This window comes from Macaca mulatta, chromosome 18 (assembly GCF_049350105.2).
Source record: "Macaca mulatta isolate MMU2019108-1 chromosome 18, T2T-MMU8v2.0, whole genome shotgun sequence".
NCBI classification, from domain to species: Eukaryota; Metazoa; Chordata; class Mammalia; order Primates; family Cercopithecidae; genus Macaca; species Macaca mulatta.
Window position 1 is genome coordinate 19,061,752 of NC_133423.1, and position 22,328 is coordinate 19,084,079.

A 22,328-nucleotide genomic window follows, 5' to 3' on the forward strand; every position below is an offset into this window, starting at 1 on the left:
AGCAAACATGGTAATTGGGCATTTCCATGTGCCCAGAGCTTCACTAGCCATTCAGGGGTGCAAGCTGTCTGCTGGATGGAGCTTCCTGAGTACCTGCACACCTCACAGCCTAAGGGTGAGGTGCTCAGGGGGAGGATGCAAGGTAGGAGGTGAGTAAGCTCTCATCAGTTCCATGAGCTCAAAGAAGTGGTTTGGATAAACCATAAAGCTGTCTATATTTTAACCTCTCTGTTTTTAGAGTAACATTCACATACAGGTTTACTTTGTTGTCCTGAATTTATATCTTTTTCATAGCAAACGGTCCAAACTGAAATCCTCCTTTTTCCAAGATTCCCTTAGTAAATATTTGTTGTGCTCTAATCAAGTATATGGAGCTTGAGTCTGCCTCTCAGTAACTTGAAATTTATTAGTGATTAGAACTGTTAACCAAGTTTGATGGTGATCATAATTGCACTGTGTTATTTTTAACTCTGCTTTTCAAGAGTGGAAAAGAATTATTTCAAGGGTATAGAATAATTCTAGCAAATGCTCAAAGAAATTTTGTCCTGTCACCAATTTCACTTAAAAACCAATATGAAAAATGAGAGGATTGTAATAATGATAATGATAGCATTCTGCATTCAAGGAGTTATTCTGTGCCAGGCGATATGTCAAGGGCTTTGCACACATTTCTCATTTTATCAGCCAGAAGCGGTATGACGTCGTGCTTTCTTAGTGTTCACATTTTACTGACAAGGGGCATTGAGGAATAACAAGGTTAGATAACGTGCCCACGTTCAAAGAGCTTCTCAGTGGAAGGCCTTCCATTTGATTCCATACTTATGTGTGCTTTCAACACTACTGTATTATTGCCTTGGGTAGAATCCACAGTTAGGTGGTTGAGAGAGAAGAAGCTCTAAAAGAGAGAGGAAGAAAATGTTGGCTAATTCACCCCAATATGTCCCTGCCAGGTTTGGATGAAGAGAAACCATATTTAGACATCTTAGAGATAGTAAGCACTGAGAGAGAGAATTGCCTCAGGTCACACAGTATTGATAGAACTTAACCCAGAAGCCAGGTGCTCCTCAAACTCATTTGATGATGTCAGGGCATGGTGGCTCAAACCTGTAGTCCCAGCCGTTTGGGAGGCTGAGGCAGAGGATTGTTTGAGGCTAAGAGTTCAAGACCAGCCTGGGCAACATAGTGAGACCCCTTCTCTTAAAAAATCCCAAGCCAAACCAAAACAACAACCACAACAACACTCATTCAATGAGGATTCAGTCCATACAATTGCGTGCTTTCAAACTAATTGATAGAGGAGAGATCCATTTTGTTTTGGATAATCTAAAACCATAGTTTTAAGAACTTTCCATTTGAGTTAAATTTTGAAATTTCTTTCTGCATATTTTGGAACACTGCACAGGGTTTGGTATCAGCTCAGTGGTACTTTGGGTAGGTTACTTCAACCCCCTTCATATGGCTATTGGGAGGAAGAGGCGCTAATGACACCTAAAGCTTTGTAGGCATTTGTTGTAATTGCTCAGGGATTGGCCACTTGTGATACTTTTGACATAATTTTAGAAAAGGGAGCCAAGTTCTCAAAAGTAATTATGGGTCCAGGGAAATTCCTCAGGGTTAACTTCAAGGTAGCAAAAATGTAGATTTTCTAAAAAGGAAAATTTCTGGCCATGCCACATAGTGATTGGGTCTTGTTTTTTATGTGTTGTGTACTGGAGACCATTTGCCCCAGACAAAGGATTTAGTACTCAGATTATGAGCTGGTAAAGCCCCGTAGGGCAGTACTCCCCCGATTCTCCACCCATCTCCCCTCAGTGGAGTGAGAGAGAGGAGGCAGGGAGTCATAGCACGGGTTGACACAGACTTGGCTCCCAAATCCCGGGGGATTCACAGTTGACAATGACAGGAAAGTAAGGAATGCTCGAAGGCCCTCTCCAGGCTCCCCTTCCCTGTCTTCCCTGGGCTGGTGCAGAGTCCAGGATCTCCATGGGCTATTGGTTTGTGCTGGAGATCATTCTGCATCCCTGTGGATCATTCTGCATCCCTGTGGATCATTCTGCAGTCTTTTGAGACCTCTGTGGGCTGTGTCCTGGCTCTCCTGTCCTCTGGCTTCAGGTTGGGTTAGGCCACTGGCAGGAGACTGAAAGACAAGATGGAGAATTCTGAGTACTTTCCTCCTCCCTGCCTGAGCCTCTTATCCCCATCTGTACATCAGCTCCTGCCGGGCACGCCTCTTCCATGGCTCCAAACTTTCACTGCTTCTGGTGACAGCTGCTGTCTTGCCCCCTCCTCTCTGAGGTCAGTAGGGGCTTTCCACAGGTGCTGGTCTCTGGGGGCCTTGTAGGACCATTAACCCTGCATAGACCTACACACAGTTCCTTCCAAAGCCTCTCCACAAATACTACTTAGGAAGGTAACTGTGTTAGGCTTAGCCCACATACAGTCTTGGGGGCTGTGTGTAGAAAGCATACGGATGTTGCTTGCTATTCTCTTACTGACTTGTGGTTTTATCTGGGGGAAGGTGATGGTAGCAGGGTGGCGTTGATTTTTTTTTTCTTTGACTATATTTGACATATAAACTTAGAGCTTCTCTTTTAGGCTATGGAATCATTAAAAAATGTGGCATAATTACTAATGGTTAGAAAAATTGTGGAAGCACTGATATCTTGCAAAAATATTGAGAAAGCTAGAAAACTAGCTGTTGTGGTGGGTCAGAGAGAGAGGGACAGGGAGAGACAGGGCAGAGTTAGTTAGAGCCTGCTCTTCATGCTACCTCATAGCCTCATAGGGTTTTAGTTAGCTGATGTGAGAAGAGCCCAGAGGCACTTTTAAAATCAGGTGTCTACTGTGCGCCAGGCACAGTTCTAGATGCTGGGAACGCAGCCCCGATTGAAACACACAGGGGGCTTATGTTCTGGGGAGATAGCGGGCGACACCAAGTAAAATCAGATGGGTAGATTACATAAGGTGTTAGAAGATGATCTGTATCTGGAGAAAAATAATCACAGAAAGGGAAGCGTGAGTGTTGTGAGAGTTTGCAATGTGTGAAAAGGCAGTCGAGGAAGACCTTCTGAAGAAAGTGGTATTTGAGCTCAGACTTGAAGGAGGTGAAAAGGAAAAATACATCAGCATCTGAGAGAAGAGATTCCAAGCAGAGGGAAGAATAGGTAGGAAGGCCAGGCCATTGACTGAAGGGGAGGACTGTGGCTAGAGCAGGTTTGGGAAGTGGATGGGAGGGAGACTGGGAATTCCATTTTGGAAATACTAGCTTTGAGACACCTGTGAGAAACCCAAGGAGTGATCTCAAACGCATGACTATTGATGTTTAGTAGTTTTAAGTTTCAAATTGTATCACTGTTGGTGGCTTGCTTTCTCTGAGGTGTGTTTTAAGAAACATAAATGTTTACACCATGGTTTCGGTAGTGATTTTGAGAGTAAGCCTAGGGGCAGAATATGCAATGCCTGTATCCTCCCTTGATAGGAAAACCACCTCTACATAGTTAACAGATTTGAGGACACTTGCGGGAATTTTTTCTGAGCTGAGAGATTTCTGCCACTGTTTGACCAGCTCTGACTGTAACAATACCAAACCCTTTTTTAGAGCAGAGCTGTGTTTTATGGCATTATGCAATGAAAGTTTCAAGTCGCCCACAAAAGCAGACCCCATGCAAATAGAAATAGCACATTTCTCAAAGCCCCAATTTGCTTGTGTGTTAAAGCTTTGCTGCCCTTTTAGATGTATTTTTGCTTTTAAATGTTACTCTGGTACTTCTTTTTTTGTATGTTTTTCTCTCCACTTCTCTCTTTTTATTTATTTCTGAAAGTTCTGTTTTCTTGGTGGCAATGTTGCAGTTGCTCCGAATAGTGAGGTGAGGCTAAGTTTGGGGGAGGAGTACCAGTGTTTGCTGAACAGCTACTATGTGCACTTCTGGGCTGGATACCTTGCTACTTACCCCCATTTAATCCTCATAACAGTATTTTGATGGAGGTGTGATTGTCCCTGAGTTACAGATGAAGAAGCAGATACTCAGTAAGGTTAACTTGCAGAAGGCTGCATTACTAATTGGTGACAAGAGTTGAGACTCAAATCCAGACTAGTGGATTTCCAAGCTCCAGAGTCTCCACAACTCAGGCAAAGCTTTCTCTGCAGGCAGTTTAGTGCTTCTAGATATCAGTGCATTGCATTGTCTGGCTTTCGTACTAATGAAGGTGAGGAGAGCAGTATTAATATTTCTATGTCTGGTGCTTCTTTCATAAATGTTTCTATGAATTTCCCAGACTGTACAGAACACCTGTCCGGTGCCAGGTGTTTGCTCAGTGTTGAGTTGGTGGCAGCAAGGACTTCTGGAGCTTCCACCCTAGCAAACATTTAGTAAGGAATCACTCAGGAGAAAAGTGTTGCGGGGAAAGGAAGGAGTAGGTGCTCAATGAGTGTGCATCTGTGAGTTGGGGACCACTTTTCCCCTTACCTCAACCTGTAAGACAATGAATTGTCCAGGTCAGGGAGGTAGAGAAGAAACTCTTGGCAGCAGAAGCAACATGAACAGAGGCTCAAGGTAGCAATGAGATGAGATTGAATGAGATGAGATTGCACAGGCACAGTGGGTAGAGGGAGGTGAGAAGGGGGCTTACTATTTGGTAGTAAGTGACTGTGTGACTGTTGTACCTTTGACTTTTTATTAGATGACACCATGGGAACTCCCCAAAGATAGTTTTTTGGGATTGTTTTTTATTAAAAAAAAGAAAGAAAACATTGAGGAAAAGGCAAGAACAAGAGAGAGTGATTGGGTTGAGAATTATGAAGTGTATATCTTTGTCCTTTGAGGCTGCTATGAGAAAATACCATAGACTGGGTGGCTTATAACAACAGAAATTTCTTGCTCACAGTTCTGGAGGCTGGGAAGTCCAAGATCAAGGCAGATTTGGTGTCTTGTGAGAGCCTATTTTCTGGTTCATAAAGGGCATCTGCTGTGTCCTCACATGGTGGAACGAGATAAGTGAGCTCCGTTGGACTTATTTTATAAGGGCACTAACCCCATTCAGGAGGGCTGAGTCCTCATGACCTAGTCACTCCCCCCATCCCCCAGCCCCCACACACAAAGTCCCACCTCTTAATACCTTCACATTGGTGATTAGGTTTCAACATATGCATTTTGGAGAGACACAAACATTGAGACTGTAGCAGTGTGCATTGACTAAATTTTTGAACAGGCCTATGGTCAGGTTCATCAAACAAAAGTGATTCCTGAGAGGAGGGTTGCAATGAGGAGTACTATTATTCGGACTGCCTCTGCTATGGGAGGTCAGTTCCTTGAAGAATGAAGATGGCGAGTGCATTATAGGGCAGTAATCTATAGCCTTGTTTTGGTGAAAAATTGACTTCACATAAACCCTTCAATGTCTTAAAGTACAAATGTATCTGCCATTTTAAAATGAAACATTATAAAAACTTTCCAAACCTGCTTTAGGGGAAGCAGCCGTTTTGACTATAAACTTCAAACTTCACCTAAATAGAAGAGAGATTGATGTTTTCCTAGCACAGAAGCTCCCAGGTGGCTGAGTAAGTTTGAGCGGCGGCGGCCTGAGTGGTCTGCTCTGCGTGCCCAGCTGGCTGGGGCTGGTGTGTGGGCTTGGCAAGAGGTCTGGCACTCTGAGCAGACTTCATTGTTTAATGAGGTTTTATTTGAGATCCCTAGCATTGCTCTTCTTACATAGCACAGCCAAAACTGTCACCTCTACAAGTGAATAAGAAAATCGTCTTGGGTGGAAGCAGTGGCTCACGCCCATTATCCCATTGCTTTGGAAGGCTGACGGGGGAGGATAGCTTGAGCCCAGGAGTTTAAGGCTGCAATGAGCTATGATCAGGCCACTGCACTCCAACCTGGGCAACAGAGTGAGATCCTGTCTGTAAAGGCAAACAAAAAACCCACCACCCATCAACAAAATAAAATCATCTTAACTCAGCCTTTGCACTTGTATAACAATCCTCCAGTGGCACCAATGTTTTTAGCCCTCATGTCCACTTATGGCCCTCAGGAGGAACGGAAGGAATAAAATGAATGAAATAGGCTCTTTGTTAGTTGCCCTTCATAAATTGTTAATCACTGGGGCTAGTAGGTGAATAAATGCCTTTTTTTTTTTTTTTTTTTTTTTTTAACAAGGCCGTTGTGAATATCTAAAGGTCATCAGAGCCTTTTAAAACTGGGTTAAAATGCATTTTGCACCTTCCCTTGATAAATCAAGTTTCATCACATCTTACTGCCCTCATTAGACATACAGGTTTTAAGCACGTATGACCTACCGACCCATGCTCTGGTTACGCTTATTCTGTCGTAAACCCCAGTCATTGGGTAGACACAAGATGAACAATTTGTTGGCCTGTTTGTGCTAGTGATTTCAAAAAGGAAGCTTAGCTTTTACATAAAAAATGCTACTGTAAATATTCTGCAGTCCTGAACATGTTTCTTACACACAAACAATAATACCAACAAGCACATGAAACTCACCAGAACCAGCGTGGCTTTTTCCACCAGATCGACATAATGGATGGTTTTCTTTTGCCAAGGTGAAGGATAGTGGTAAGGTATTGTTTTTATGATTGTCCAATAGTCTTTTACTCATAACTCCTCTCAGGTTTGTTGGTGTGAGATGTTATAAAAGATATTTGCTCATGAATTTGACTTTGACTTTCATATAAAATGATTAGTATCTTCTTTCTTTCTTTCTTTCTTTCTTTCTTTCTTTCTTTCTTTCTTTCTTTCTTTCTCTCTCTCTCTCTCCTTCCTTCCTTCCTTTTTTCTCTCTCTCTCTCCCTTTTTCTTTCTCTTTCTTTCTTTTCTCTCATTCTCCTTATCTGCTTATCTATTTATTTTTACTGTGGTAAAATACAAATAACATAAAATCGAGCATTTCAACCATTTTTAAGTATACAATTCAGTGGTGGTAAATACATTCACAATGTTGTACAACCATAACTTCCATCCATCTTCGTAACTCTTTTCATCTTGTAAAACTTAAACTCTATGTCCATTAAATAATAACTCCTCCTTCCCCATTCCCTGGCAACCATGATTCTATTAATTCTTTCTGTCTTTATAATTTTGACTACTCTAAGTACCTCATGTAAGTGGAATCACATAGTATTTGCTTTTTGTGACTGGCTTATTTCACTGAACATAATGTCCTCAAAATTCATCCATGTTGTAATGTGTCAGAATTTCCTGCTGTTTTAAGGCTGAATAATATTCAATTGTATGGACATACCATATTTTGCTTTGCCATTCATCTGTCTATGGGCATTTGGGTATTTTCCCACGTTTTAACTGTTGTAAATAATGTTGCTACAAACGTGGGTGTAGAAATACTCATCGAGACCCTGCTTTCAATTTTTTGGGGTAAATACTCAGAGGTGGAATTGCTGGATGATAGGTTGATTTTATATTTAATTTTTGAGGAACTGCCATACTGTTTTAAAACAACAGTTATTGCTATAGATTTTTAAACAATAGCCAACAATCCTGAAGAATGTTAATATCTAATTTAGTGATGCTTAAGTTGAGAAACCAGTGAAACTGACTAGAAACACACCACTGACCGTAGTCATTTCTAGTGAGAGATGGCTTTTCTGTAGGGTGTGCAGGAGCTGAAAAGAAAATAGTTTTCTCAGTCATTCAGCAACAGTTGTTCAGGTGCTCTTGGCACATACCTGGCATTCTAAAATCCTTCCCACAAAGCAGGTTATCAGATACCTGGCTAGCTCTGAACTTTAAAATGCAAGACACTTGGAAGGAAAACACATTTAAACCACTTCCATTCTGTAGAGTCAGGTTGCTGTGAATGGAGAGGTTACCAGAACGAGTCATGAAACAGGATGATATGGTTTGGCTCTGTGCCCCCACCCAAATCTTGTCATGTAGCTCCCATAATTTCTCCATGTTGTGGGAGGGACCTGATAGGAGATGATGGAATTATGGGGCTGTGTCTTTCCCGTGCCGTTCTTGTGATAGTGAATGGGTCTCCTGAGATCTGATGGTTTTAAAAATGGGAGTTTCTCTGTACCAGCATTCCCTTTGCCTGCTGCTATCCACATAAGATGTGACTTGCTCCTTCTTGCCTTCCACCATGATTGTGAGGCCTCCCCAGCCATGTGGAACTGTAAGTCCAATAAACCTCTTTCTTTTGTAAGTTGCCCAGTCTCAGGTATGTCTTTATCAGCAGCACGAAAATAGACTAATACATCGGAAGAACAGAAACTCACTCATGAAGGTGCTCAATAGTCCAGCATTTGACTTTTTGCCATGAAGGAAGAGAGAGGCCAGAGAAGAGTCTCTTGCGGGTCCTAATTTTTGTGGAAACAAGTCTCCAGGGAAACAAAGCCCTTGTGACTACCGGCTTGGGTGTGACAGCTGCCAGCCTTGTTCCAGCAATGACAGCAGCCTCCAGAAGAGAAATGGGCCACTGGGGAACGCGAAAGAATGTGTTTTGCTTTTATGTCTGGTATGTGGTCAGCTGTCAATTAATAGAACTGTGCTGTGAGTTAGAAAACTAGGCCACAAAGGAGCTTTCAGGAAATGTTTATAGTGTGGAATTATTCTGACACTCACTGTGATGGCTAGAAAATGGAACAATGGCTTGTTCATGACAAATTGTTCAGTAGGAAAAAATGTCATAAGCAGAATTTCTGGTTAAGAAAATAACAAAGTGAATATGATAAACTTGTGGTAAAAATACATGTGATCCCTTAATAAAACTCAGAGCTGGATTTAGTTTTGTGATTTGCTGTTAGATTCCTTGTGCTAGCTTTAAAGTGATACCTTTTAGTATAGCCCAGGGGTCAAATGCAACCCACCTCATGTTTTTGTAAATAAAGTTTTATTGGAACACAGTCATGTCCATTTGTTACATATTGTTAATGTCTGCTTTCTGTTAACAGTGGTAGAGTTGAGAAGTTGTAACAGATGCTGTGTGGCACACAAAGCCTAAAATATTACCATCTGTCCCTGTACAAAGAGTGTATTGACCCATGTTCTACAACTTTGCCACTGAAAGCAGGATTAGTGATTCACTGGCATGTTGAAGTTTGAGACCAGTTCTTCACTTGTGGTTTCACGGAGAGGCTTAAGTGATTGCACTCCATGAAATTATACACACAATTCTGTTTTTGTACAAATGTGTATTTTTCTGCATCTCTACCCACTCAGAGGTAGAGGGGTCTGTAAGCCTTATCACTTTCTCAGAGTGACTTCTAACCCCCAAAAGTTAAGAATCCCTAGATTAGAAAGGGTGACCTTGACTCAGTACAGGTTCATGTCTGAAATGATGGTTGGAAAGATCTTACTCTTCTACACCAAAAATAGATCCAGCTCAAGTTCATTTATTCGTTAGTCTTAAATAGTATAAATTTGCAGCACAGCACAGAGGTGGGCTATGTCATTTTGTAGCTATTATTAATGGAGAAGGGACTATTTCATGAATATTGGCTCCTTGTGCCTTAATAACCAGTGTCATGTTATGTTGCAGGTCTGCAGATATTTATTACATGCCTCTCCCACCTTGATAAAGTGAAAACTCTCTCATGTCCAGAATTTTAGGACTTTGTAGTGACTTTTAATGGGAAACTAGAAATCACAGCTAGTTAGCTTGACAGTCTTATTAAACTTCCATCATGTATGGAACCCTGCAGGAATTTCTAAAAAGCAGAAGATGAAATCTGAAATGGACCGAGCCTGACTTCTGATCAGCTTCCCTGTGAACTGCTGCTTCATGTGCCCAATGGGTCTTTCTCACCCCATGCCAGCCTCCTGCAGTAGGTAGTAGGAACCAGATAATTTATGTGTGGTTTTGTGTTACCCAGATGGACAGGTGCTTCTGGAGATGGAAGCTGGGAAGAGCAGTTAAGGGAGGAATAACAGTGGTGCTTTTAGAAAGCTGTGGTTTCACAGGTAGGGAAGGAAAAAGACTCCGAAATGCAAAACTAGCCGAAGAGAACAGACCTTGTCACTTCCATGAACCTAGAAAGGTACATGCTACACTGTCTATCCATTAGAGATTAATGTAGGGAAGGATGGACTATTGCTATTAAAAATATACATCCTTTTTGGATTTTTCAGTGGGAGAATTCTCTAGAACAAATAGGTCCCTGGGTGCTAGGCCCCCCTTCTAGGAGCTGGGTTCTGGGAGCTGGAATGGAATTGTGCAAGGTTCAGGACTAGTTCTCAGGCTCCCTGGGACCCAGGGACTCCAAAAAATCCATCTGTGAAGCCACAATCTAGAAGCATATGCACAGAGTATGGCAAGGATGATGCAGTCAGATAGAACTAGGAGTTTCCAGACTAAAATGTGAAGAGAAGAAGGACCACTTAGAGACAGAATACCTACCCCACCCCCATCCTCTGCCCTGTACCCACAGCCCCTTGGGGTTCTGGGTTATGAAGAAGAGACAGACCAGGATCCTAGGAGATTTTACAGATGTTGAGGCTTGCCTACTTTGTGGGAGCAAGACTTTGGACACTGTGGTCCATTCAGGCTGTTATAGCAAAATACCATAGACTGGGTGGCTTATAAACAACAAAACCCTATTTCTCACAATTCTGGAGGCTGGGAAATCCAAGATCAAGATACTGGCACATTCAGTGTCTGGTAAGAACCCATTTCCTGGTCACACACAGTATTTTCTTGCTGTGTTCTTACATGAGGGAAAGAGCAAATAAGCTCCCCTGGGCATTTAGGTTACATTTATTTCCTAGCCGTGCCCATGGGCATGCATGGGAGCAGTGATACCCAGTGGCAGTGAGCACACCTGTTACCCAGGCCTTGGTTTCTAAGTGACATTTTTCACTAAAAGGAGCCAGGGCTCCCTGGAGAAATGGCTGAATCTGGGCCTGGGGATGGGGAAATACAAATTGAGCCTGAAATATTTTTTCATGTCACAAAGTAAGACAGTGCTCAAAGAATGATGGGGACATATCAAAAGCGCACAGGAGCCAGCTTGGAGGTGGTTGCCCTGGCCAAGCACCTTGGCCTGAAACCTGAAACCTGGGACAGTTTCAGCATCAGAATAAAGATAGTGTAATAGATCATAAATCACTGAATAATATGAAATCTATGAGTCCATATCACTATAAATATATAGGAAATAAGTGAGAATGTTCTAACTTCACTAGAATGCCAACTAATAAATGTGGAAGAAAAGATGGGATTTAAAAAATCATTTGGCAATTATTACAGTTGTAATTAATTTAGGCGAGACATTTTTAAGAGTGATAGATTAGTGGGCAAAAGTTTGATAAAGAATAGGATATTTACATAGTCAGGGTATTGCTCCACAAAATACTTCTTAAATGTAAAAAGAGGAGGAGAATCCAAGGAGGGACAGGTGAGCAAAGTTACTACAACACCACTACCTGCTAGGATGGAGTGGGAACATTATGGCATTGCTTCTGTAATAGCTCCTCCTCTCCAAAATAAAAACAAAAACCAAGGTAAACCTGAATCCATTCATGAGAAAACATCACACAAACCCAAACTGAGGGATTTTCTATGAAATATTAATAACTTCTGGAAATCTTTACAACTGTCAACGTTATGAAAGTCAAAGAAAGACTAGGAACTGTTGCAGATTGAGTAAGACTAAAGGATTATGACAAGTAAATGCAACCTGTGATCTTAGGCTCTATCCCTTTGCATTCTTGGAGGAACACTGGGTGAAATGTGGATGAGATCTGTGGTAGTGTACCAAAGTAGATTTCCTGATTTTAATGACCGTACTGCAGTTATGTAGAAAGTACTTGGAGCATATGGGCATAACGGGACCTCAGGCCTGCAGCTTACTGTCAAATCATTCAAGGAGGGAAAGTTATTAGTACTTTTTTTTTTATTTTGCCACAAAGTGGGATCTGATGGGTGAACATTATGTTTATTGAAGTTGTAGAAGATGACGGCCAAGTTCAGCTTGGATTGGAGAAGTGTAAGGAAGGTGAGAGTGAATGGGCAGTTTCTAATATTATCAGCAGAGAAGCAGGTTCTCACAGGGACAAGGAGGATGAGAGGGCAGGTGGGATGTGCTGTAGCCAATTTAGGGTCAAGAAGCATCAGCTGACAAAAGGAGGGAGTCAAGGAGTCGAGTCATGAGAAAAGGCTGGATGAAGACTGATAGATCTGAACGTGGAGGTGAACAGCGCAGGGAGGTGCATCAATCTTTGTCGGCCCTCTAGTGCCATCCTGATAAACCGCAGCTCTTCCTTCTCTTCCCGGCCGTGAATGTTAGTGCTGTCTGGGGACTGTCTGTGGCTATCTATAGATGCTTTGGGACCAAGTTGGGGGGTTGCCAGGGACTTCAGAGGAATGATGACTGTTCGTTCTAGAAAAGGAGGTTGGTTTAAGCTCACACTGAGGTCCATTTCATTGAATCTTGGTTCTTTGAGATTCATTTCTGCTAATGTTAATGAAAATTTGGCTGGCTGGAAGTGCAGATCCAAAATGGGAGGATGTAAGTACGACTCCTCTGTCTCTGGTTACAGGGCTGATCTCTGGAGTCTTTTATGATTGCTGCTTTGGTCCCTTGAACATGCCAAAGCAAATGAAGAGCCAAAAGAGGAGTCTGAAATTGAATTAGGATTGTTTGTGTTTCATATTAATTCAATTCACCAAAGGATATGAATGCCTAGTATGTGCTTTGGATGCGGCAGTTTACAAAGATAATGAACATGTGTTTCTTGCTCTACAGGAAACAAAGTCTGATGGGGGTGAGAATGGTGAATGAACAAGTAATTATCATGCAGCACAGGAATTGTTTAATAGGGACTGATAAAGGCTGAGGGTTTGTGAGGGAAGGAACCTCTACTTTTGTATGTGGGGGCGGGAAGCCTTCAAGTCAGAGGAACCATGTGTGTGTTTCTTCAAAGACTGGCACAGAGGCAAGACATCAGAGGTTGAAGAGTGTGTGGAGCCTTGGTGAAGACAGGAGGGCAGGAGATGAGGCCTAGGTTTTGTTGGATCCAGATCCCCAGGACCTTGTGGGCCATCCTTGCAAAGTCTGAAGGGAAGAGTGCATTTGGGTGCTGTGAGCCAGGAACTCTGCTAGACACTTTGTCTGCGCAAAATAGAAATTATATCAAGAACAGCACCAAGTTAGGAAGCGTTATTTTTGTGGATCCTCACACAAGTTGTTTAAAGGGCTATTGGCAGCTTTTCTAGAAGCACAAGAGGCTTGCTATCCCTGTTTTGAGGCTTTCTCCTATCAAGAATCTTAGAAATAAAAGGAACAGGTGGAATGGAGATCTGTGCGAGGGATTTTGTTATATGGGGATGCAGATAAGTCCATAGTAATTAAAAAAATACTTTGAAAAATGTAAAATATGCAGAAATGTGGAGAGATTGATACAAAGTCAGCAGTCTTAACATTTCATCTCATTTGCAGACATCATGACCCTTTTCCCTGGAATACTTCCAGTAAATATCTCCTGATAATAAGGACATTCTCTGACATAATCGCACCATTATGACACCTAAGAAATTCACATTAATTAAATAATGTTATCTAATATGCAGTTCATATTTTAAAATGCCTTGTATCACTGTGGGCATTTTCCCCACTCAATCCTGGATCTCATTGTGGTTCATGAATAAAATTTGGTTTCCTCATCTTCTTAGTAAAATCTAGAACAATCTCTTTGCTTTTTGTTTTCCTTTCCATGACATTGACAGTTTTGAGGACCCAGGACTAGTCCTACATGTCTCATCATCCCTGTCATGACTGGATGCAAGACGAACATTTAGGCCTGATACCTCATAAGGGATGTTGCCTTCTTCCCATTGCATCACCTTGGGAAGCATGATGTCAGCTCTTCCATTATTGAGGGTGCTAAAGTTGATCTTCGGTTAAGGTGATATCTGTAAAGATAACTCTCTTTATCATTTAATAAGCAATCTGTGAGCTGATACTTTGAGACATGTAAATATCCTTTCAAAAGCTTTAATCTAATGATTTTAGCATCTATTGATGATTTATGCCTAAATTGGTGATTACATTGGAGATGGTAAAATGGTGGCTTTCAAAAAGTTTAGTCAATCGTAATTCCCCCTCTATCCCTGCCTTTCTTTCCCCTTCTTTTTCTGTATGTTTTCCTCTTTGAGTGTTACTATGGAGTCAAGGATTTTTTTTTAATTCAATGTCTTATAAAACATCACCATCTGTCTTAGCTAGCTTAGGCTGCCCTAACAAAACAACATTGACTGGGTGGGTTAAACAAGCATTTATTTCTCATAGTTCTGCAAGCTGGAAAGTCTAAGATCAAGGTGCTGACCATGGTCAGGTTCGGGTGGGAATCTTCTTTCTGGTTTGCAGACAGCCGCTTTCTTGCTGTATCCTCACTTGGCAGGAGAGAGAGAGGGTGCTGATCTTTTCTTCTTCTTTTAAGGGCACTAATCCCATCTTGGGGCCTTACCCTCATGACCTCATCTAAACCTAATTACCTCCCGAAGGCCCTACCTCCAAATGTCATCATATTGGGGGTTAGGGTTTCAACATATGAATTTTGGGGGGACACAGACATTACGTCTATAGCACCCTTTTTTTTTTTTTTAAATATTCAGATGTTTCCAAATTTGGCCACTCCACTGTGAGCTGGCTCCTGGGGCCTTTTGACATGTACCCATGTCCCCACTTGATAGCACAAAAGGACATTCCAGGCTCACTTTGTATTTTCCCTCCCGTAGACCTGGAATCAACCATTTCTCCAAGGATGTCAGCTTCTTTTTAGTGAGAAATGCTATTTAGACACCAAGATCTAGGAACTAAGTGTGCTCATTGTTACTGGACTGTCACTGTTTCTAGGCCTTTCAGTTGACAAGGCTTAGAAATTTACGTATTATTTTAAATCATGGGCATAATCTGATGGTTCCAATTTAAATTCAGTACAACTATGTTCCTTCTCACCTTCTCCCATTCTAAAATTTTTGTCTCTCCTTCCACAGTGAGAAAGTCTTGGCCTTGTTTTCTGACAATATCAATCTAGTTGCTTATTTGTTTTAGCATATGGTCTATACAAAATAGTTTCAGAATTACTACTATACTAGTATCAATACCAATACCAACAACTAACCAACTAGGTAAAGTTCAAGACTGCTTTACAGTTATTATTGTTACAGAATGTACCCCACTAAAGGCGTATGGAGTGCTTGTATTCAAAAGAGATTTGAATGTGGTTCTATTGTTGAGTTGAATCCAGTTTACTTGTTTCTGTTTGTATTTAATTTTAGGGTTTGATTTTGTTCATCCTTTTTAATTTATTATGTTTGATATGTAATATATTTACATGGATCAAAAGTCAAAAATTCAAAAACGGCGTATTGAAAGAGGTCTCCCATGCCTTTACTGTCTGTTCCCACCTGCCTCCTTATTCGTGACCCTTTCCTTTAATTGATTTGTCCTTTCTGTGTTTATTTTTGTAAAAATAAGCAAATATATATTCTTACTCTTTCACCTTGAAATAAGGTGAACTCTTTCACGTAACAATATAACCTGGCTCCTATTCCAAAGCCATTCATAAACATCTTTCTTATTCTTGTTTTACAAACACATACTACTCCATCAGGTGGAGAGATACAGTTTAGTCAGATTCCTATGGATAGGAATTTAGAATTTTTTCCTATTGCAAATAATGATGAAATGAATTACCTTGTAAATATGGTGTTTTGTACTATGGAGCTGTATTTTCAGAGTGAATACTTACAAATGCAATTGCGGGGTCAAAAGTTAAATCATATGTAGCTTTATTGGATAATGCCACATTCCCCTGCTACCATTTTGTCTTCCCATTTAGCAATGTTTGAGAGTGTCTATTTTGGGGCAAATTGTTAGAGCCCTTTTTAGTTAGAGTGAGGAATTATCAGTGACTCTCAACCCTCAATTGGCATCAGAATCACCCAGGGAACCTTGCCTTTTTGCAGATCTTTGCAGCGGGACCTTACCCCCAGACACTGATTTATCAGGTTTTCTGTGGACATTATGAAGCATGGATTCAGATTATTTTGTAGAAGTACTAGTTTAACATCTGAGTTTAGTTACCTACCTAGTAACTCTTTCTTTTAACTAACCATTCTGCGAGGAGATATAATAAAAGCATATCATCATGTATGAATCTTACTATACTCATGATTTCTGAATTGCCTACAAATACTGGTAGCCAGATATGCCTAATTTTTTTTTTAAATGCCTAATTTCAGTTAGTTTCACCCCTTCTACAAGCATTTATTGAGCACTTACTGAGTGCCAGTCATTGCCTACGTACTGCAGAAAGAATACAAGCCAGACCAGATCCCTGTCCTTGGGGTCTTCTTTGTAGCCAAGGGAGATGAAGGTAAATAAAGGTCAACAGAGTCCATCAGTTGGCTAGATGCTGGGTGTATTCCTGCCCTTTAAGGAACTCACTTTTCAGTGTGGGAGACACAAGGACACAGAATATGATCATTCTAGAAAGGGGTCCTAGGAGAACATAGAAGTGGTGTCTAAGCCAGCTGGTGGGGAATGGGAAGGCTTCTTGGAGGAGGTGATAGACATTTGAGCTGAAAGCAATGTGCCTCTCTCATCTGTAAGCCATTCTTTCTCTTGGCTTGGGATGCTGTCCTTCTCTTTTTTGGTTCCAGGCCAAAAGGACAGCATCCCAAGCTAAGAGAAAGAATGGCTTAGAGATGAGAAACGCACGTTGCTTTTTGAGATGTGCAAGTGACTCAGAGTTGCTGGAGTGTGGGATTCAAGCCAGGACATAACAAAAATAAGATTGGACAACTAACCAGGGGTCACATCTTTTGCTCCAGTGTCTGGTGCATAGTAGGTGCTTAATAAAGCACTGGATGGTTGATTGAGTGAATGATGACTTGCTGATTTGTGGAAAAGAGCAGTTTTGCATTAGAGTTTTGCTAACCACACATAATTAAAGGAGTTGGTGTTCTTAGCGTATCTGATATTTTATCGTGTGGATAAAACTTTTTTTTTTTTTTCTAAAAAGCCCAAGTGGCAACCAGATTATGAAAGTAGCTATAATTGAGAGAGGTCACCTGAGGTGATATATCACCCCATTCTAGATCTATGGACAGAAAGAAAAATCTCTTCAAATTGTTGTCACAATGCTTTTGTCTCTTTATCTGCTTATTATAATCCAGCTTCAGGGATGGATGACATTTTTAAAATGCATAGTCCCTTTGGCCCTGAGAGCTCTTGTAATGTTTCCCATCAGCTAAAGAAAAACAAACAGATGAGACTAACAGACGGCCCTCGTGTTCAGTTATGTTAGCCCTAGAATCACTTCCTCAGGAAATCGTGTTTGTGTGTGTCTGTGGTTCTGTGGTTTCATTGATATTCCATTAGGGGGAAATGCAGAGGAGTTTCGACAATTAAAACGATCATTTGAAGGACAGGAGTTCTTGGTGGAAGCTGGAATTGGATTTGCAGCTGTGGCAGTGGGGCATTGTGAATCACCTTAAACTTGGATTTCTTTGAGGCTTTGCTACCTCTGCCTTCTTTTTAATGTAGGTTAAATTTCACCTTGTTTTATTTTAAGTGACTCAATAACTTGAGAGTATTAGTTAGAGAATTATTTTCTGAAATAGACTGGCTGTCTCAATAAGCCAATTTAATCTGATTCTTGAGAGCTACATCAGCTAATGGTTGGTGAGAAATCTATCTTCATTTAAATCTGTATTTGTTGTTTTACTCCTAGTATTGCTGCATCCCCAGGAAAGGCGTCAGAATATGCATAAAGCAAGGAAATAATAGTTTTCTCTGTTGGTAGAAGTCAGTGCATTTTAGTAGAGACACAGGCTGAGGAGTGGAAGAAAGCACACTGCCATCCCTTAACTGGCACAGTGACTGAATTAATATATGCCTTACAATTTCTTCTGCTTTGATAAATATCTTGAATTAAGCAGATATAGATTTTCCATGTTATAGGTACTCATAAAATGGGAACAGACTGATAAAAGCCATAGCAATATCCCTGTGTGGAGTGAAGGTCATGATATGCTGAGTGGCAAGATGTATTATCATCTAATTACTATTTGGTGATTGAAACCATGTTCTTTGTATCTGGCGAGACCTAGTAATACAGGTGGGCTCTAAACACAGGGTGGCTTTTAAAACCCTGTCAGTTTTATTTGCTGGCCCAGAAGATTCTTGTAAGGATTTTCTGCCTATAAAATGCATGCCTGTTAAATCAGGCTGTTTTTTAAATTCATAGGTAGAATTAAATATTCTACCTGTGGGTAATTAAAATATTTTGGGTAATTAAAAAATATTAACTTATTGATTTTAGATACTTTTCATGACTATTCTGAGAAAGATAAGTTATTGAGAATATTTTCACAAAGGAAATGAAAGCTGAAACTCAAGATGTTATTTGTGGATTAAACAGGCTTAATTCTACAGGGTATGCATAGCTATTTGGGAAATATTTTTGTCTTACTGAATTAGAATAGCAGTTTTTACCAAATGAAACTTAATTACTTTAACTAAAATGACTAGCTTAGGACAAATAAATATTTTATATTGTAAAAATAGACATTTTTATTTTTAAAGTAGTTTTAGTTAAGTAGTACATATATACATGTGCACTTAAAAACGAAAATCCATATACTGTGAATAACACTAGTACAGACTTTCCTACTTGTGCACATCTGAAATGCTTTAGAATGCATTCACCCCAATCAAAAATATATCCTTTTGCATTGGTAGAAATTACTATTAAGTGTTGATCATTATCGATTAATTCAGATGTTTAATGGCTCTCACAAGTTTACAAATATGACTTGAATATTTTACTTCCCCTAAAATTGAATACATTTGATGTTATGAAGGACAATTGCAACGACTGTAACAAAACCAGTTCAAGGCTTAGGAACTGTGTCTCGTAGTTTCAAGAAAATGAATTGGATTTTATTTGGCCTGTATGTGTGAGTATGATTATAGATCATGACATACTCCCCTACACACACCCACACCCCCCCCAACATACTACTATATTTATGATAATATTTACATTTTAAATAGGTTACATAATTTTAAAAAATGTTCCGGAAGTAAATCGTTTCTTTTTTTCTTTTTTCTTTTTTTTTATTTTTTGAGATGGAGCCTCGCTCTCACCCAGCGGGAGTGCAGTGGCCCGGTCTTGGCTCACTGCAAGCTCTGCCTCCCAGGTTCAGGCCTCCCAATTAGCTGGGACTACTGGTGCCCGCTACCATGCCCAGCTAATTTATTTGTATTTTTAGTAGAGACGGGGTTTCACGATGTTATCCAGGATGGTCTGGATCTCCTGACCTGATGATCCGCCCGCCTCGGCCTCAGAAAGTTCTGGGATTACAGGCGTGAGCCACCGCGCCCAGCCAAATTGTTTCTTATTGATGACAGGACTCAAAGTTTTTACCATTTAACAGGACACTTTTTAAAACAGAAGTCATTAACATGTAACATTTTTAATTAAATGAATTATTGTTTTCTATCTGACATAGAAAATGTATTTACAGTGGTTTTTGTTTGTTTTGCTTTGCGGGTAGTTAGTGACAGTAGGAGGTGAGCATTGTGTTCTCAATTGCTTATTTTTTTTCTTACATCTTAAATACTTTGTGTATAGTCTTGGATATAAAAGTGTGAATAATCCATAACCTCACATTTCAGTTCCTGGATCCTTAGAAAGTTGAATATTCTTATTACGGAGATAATGAGGGAGACAATAAGAGCAGGGTGCATTTTCATCCTGGTGTTATTGAATAAATTAGTGCCCAGTGTGTGCCATCTACTGTGCTGGGCAAGCTTTCGTTAGTCTGTAAAATGTGTCCACTCAGAGAGGAGGAAGGAGCTCAAGCTGAATAAGCAGCAAAGGGAAAGATGATGAATCTGAGCTTTTCCCCTGGCTGATTCTGTAATCACAGCCCAGGGTTTAGAGCGGGAGGGATTTACAAGACGAGAAGTGGCTGTGGTCTAGAGACAGTGGTGATCTGAGGACCTAAAGACCAGCTCCAGCCTGGCGCACAGAACCCCTTCTAAGTACTTAGCTGCAGCTTTTCAGAGATGAGGAGAATTTGAGTGCTGTTAAGGTTTAATCTCTATAAACATAAATATTTGTGATTCATAGTCTCTTCCATATCCTTTGTTTCTTTCTATAAGGCCTATTAATGGAAATACCTATTTCTTTATTGTCTGATAATAGACCTGGTGAAATATAACTTCATATAAATAAAATTATAGGGTAAAGCTAGTTTCCCAATAGTTGTCTAAATTACACATACAAGTCAGGACTTTGCTAGTTACAAAATCTCAAGGGGCAGGAGAGTATTGGCCATTTCTGTAACCTTCAGATACCGCTCTCTTTGCTGAACTTTGTCACAGCTGTGCCCCTCAGAAATGCTTCCTCCATCCAGTTGCCTCACTGGGAAATCACGGATCTTTTCTATACTCCTCCCTTACTCTCAGCTCTCTGTACTTCAAGCCAATCTCCAAGCCTTCTTCCTCCTCCTTCATCCCTACCTTCATTCCAGCCTTGCCTCTCTCTCCTTTAGTTCAGGCTCTGCCAATTCATGTCTCACTCTACTGCCAGAGTGGCTTAAAAAGAAAAAATAATACACAATCAAATATTACTCAGCCATAAAAAGGAAATTCCGATACATGTTACAACGTGGGTGGACCTTGAAAACATGCTTAATGAAATAAACCAGACAAATATTAGGACACTGGTCGAAGGATGAATAGTGTACAGTCCCACTCTTAAGAGGTACCTGGAACAGGCAAATTCATAGAGCCAGAACAGTGACAGGTTAGTAGGGGCTGGGGGCAGGAGAAATGGGGAGCGGTTGTTGAATGAGTATGGAGTTCTGTCTGGGATGATAAAAAAAGCTCTGGAAAGGGCCGGGCACTGTGACTCGCGCCTGTAATCCCAGCACTTTGGGAGGACAAGGTGGGTGGATCACTTGAGGTCAGGAGTTCGAGACCAGCCTGGCCAAATAGCGAGACCTCCCCCATCTCAATATACAAAAAATAGCCAGGCACGGTGGTGCATGCCTGTAGTCCCAGCTACCCGGGAGTCTGAGGCAGGAGAATCACTGGAACCCGGGAAGCAGCGGTTGTAGTGAGCCAAGATCACATCACTGCATTCCGGCCTGGGCGACAGAGTGAGACTCTGTCTCAAAAAAAAAAAAGAAAAAGAAAAAAAAGGCACTCTGGAAATAGATGGGGATGGCTACACATGATGGTGACTTAAAGCCATCAAATTATACACTTTGAAATGGCTAAAAGAGTAAGAATATTAATAGTAATAATAACGCAGTTATAACAGTTACACTTGCCCTTCCGAAGTCTTCACAAGCCCCACAGCCTACAGGACAAAACCCAGATTACAGAATAGGAGGGGACCGAACTTTCTCTTCCATTCCTCAGATTCTCGCTGCTTCTCACAACATAAGAACTTCCGCTTCCAGCTCCTCCTGGAGGCCTGGCGTTTCTCAGCACCCCTTGCTTTGGATTGGAAGAGGAGGGGAAAGGTTTGGATGGCATCCTGCCCCTTCTCCCCTCTTCACTCACCTTCACCTGCCCTACGATGTCTCTCTCTTTCTCTCTCCCTACCATCTCTCTCTCTCCCTCCCCCAATCTCTCTCTCTCTCCCTCCCCTAATCTCTCTCTCTCCCTTCCCCAATCTCTCTCTCCCTGGGCCTTGTTTTGCTCTCTGCTTCTGCTGCCCCCTAGTGACCTGGCCCATCCCTGCTGCAGGGACAGCCGCTCTGGTCCTCCGGACCACCCCTGCTTTAGAGCGCTGGGGCCAGCAGAGTGGACCTTAACCCCCGTCTGTTTCTGGGTCTGTGCCTCCTCTGGCCGAGCTGATTAGTCATCCTGAGAACTGCCACACCGCACACCGCTGGGCAGGCCAGTCCTCCAGGCTGTGCCCTGCGTCTCCTTCCCGCCTCCCCTTATGGTGATATTTGCTGTGAGAAGAGCTAAACCACCTGCCGTGTGCCGCCCTACATGCTCAACATGTATGAATGCATGTTAATCTTAACAACTCTATTGCAGGGGGATTTGACTTACTGGAGGTCCCAGGCTCTGGTCCCTGCCCGTAACCACCCCAGGCACTGCCTCCCCTCGTCTTGGTCTCTGTGCCTTTGTGTCTGCTGAGTCCTCACCCTTGAAATTGAAATGGTATTTTTTCTTGAAAAATCCTTCCTGGCTGCCCCAGACAGACATAAGTTCTCCTTCTTCCAGTTCAACCTGATACTTCCACGTGAAGCCCAGATCAATCACATGACTGCAGTTTCTTCATGTTGAGCATGGCTGTCTGTATTCCCCACCGGCC

The 22,328-nt window shown here is 41.4% G+C and overlaps 1 protein-coding gene across 6 annotated transcripts in view; it reads left to right on the forward strand.

The window, feature by feature from the left end:
• RNF152 (ring finger protein 152) overlaps positions 1-22,328 on the forward strand; it is an 86,302-nt gene that overhangs the window by 43,389 nt on the left and 20,585 nt on the right. The window contains exon 3 of one of the 6 annotated variants that reach the window (XM_028837708.2): positions 8,191-8,493. The gene's annotated coding sequence lies outside the window, so the exon portion shown is untranslated. 6 annotated transcript variants of the gene reach the window in all.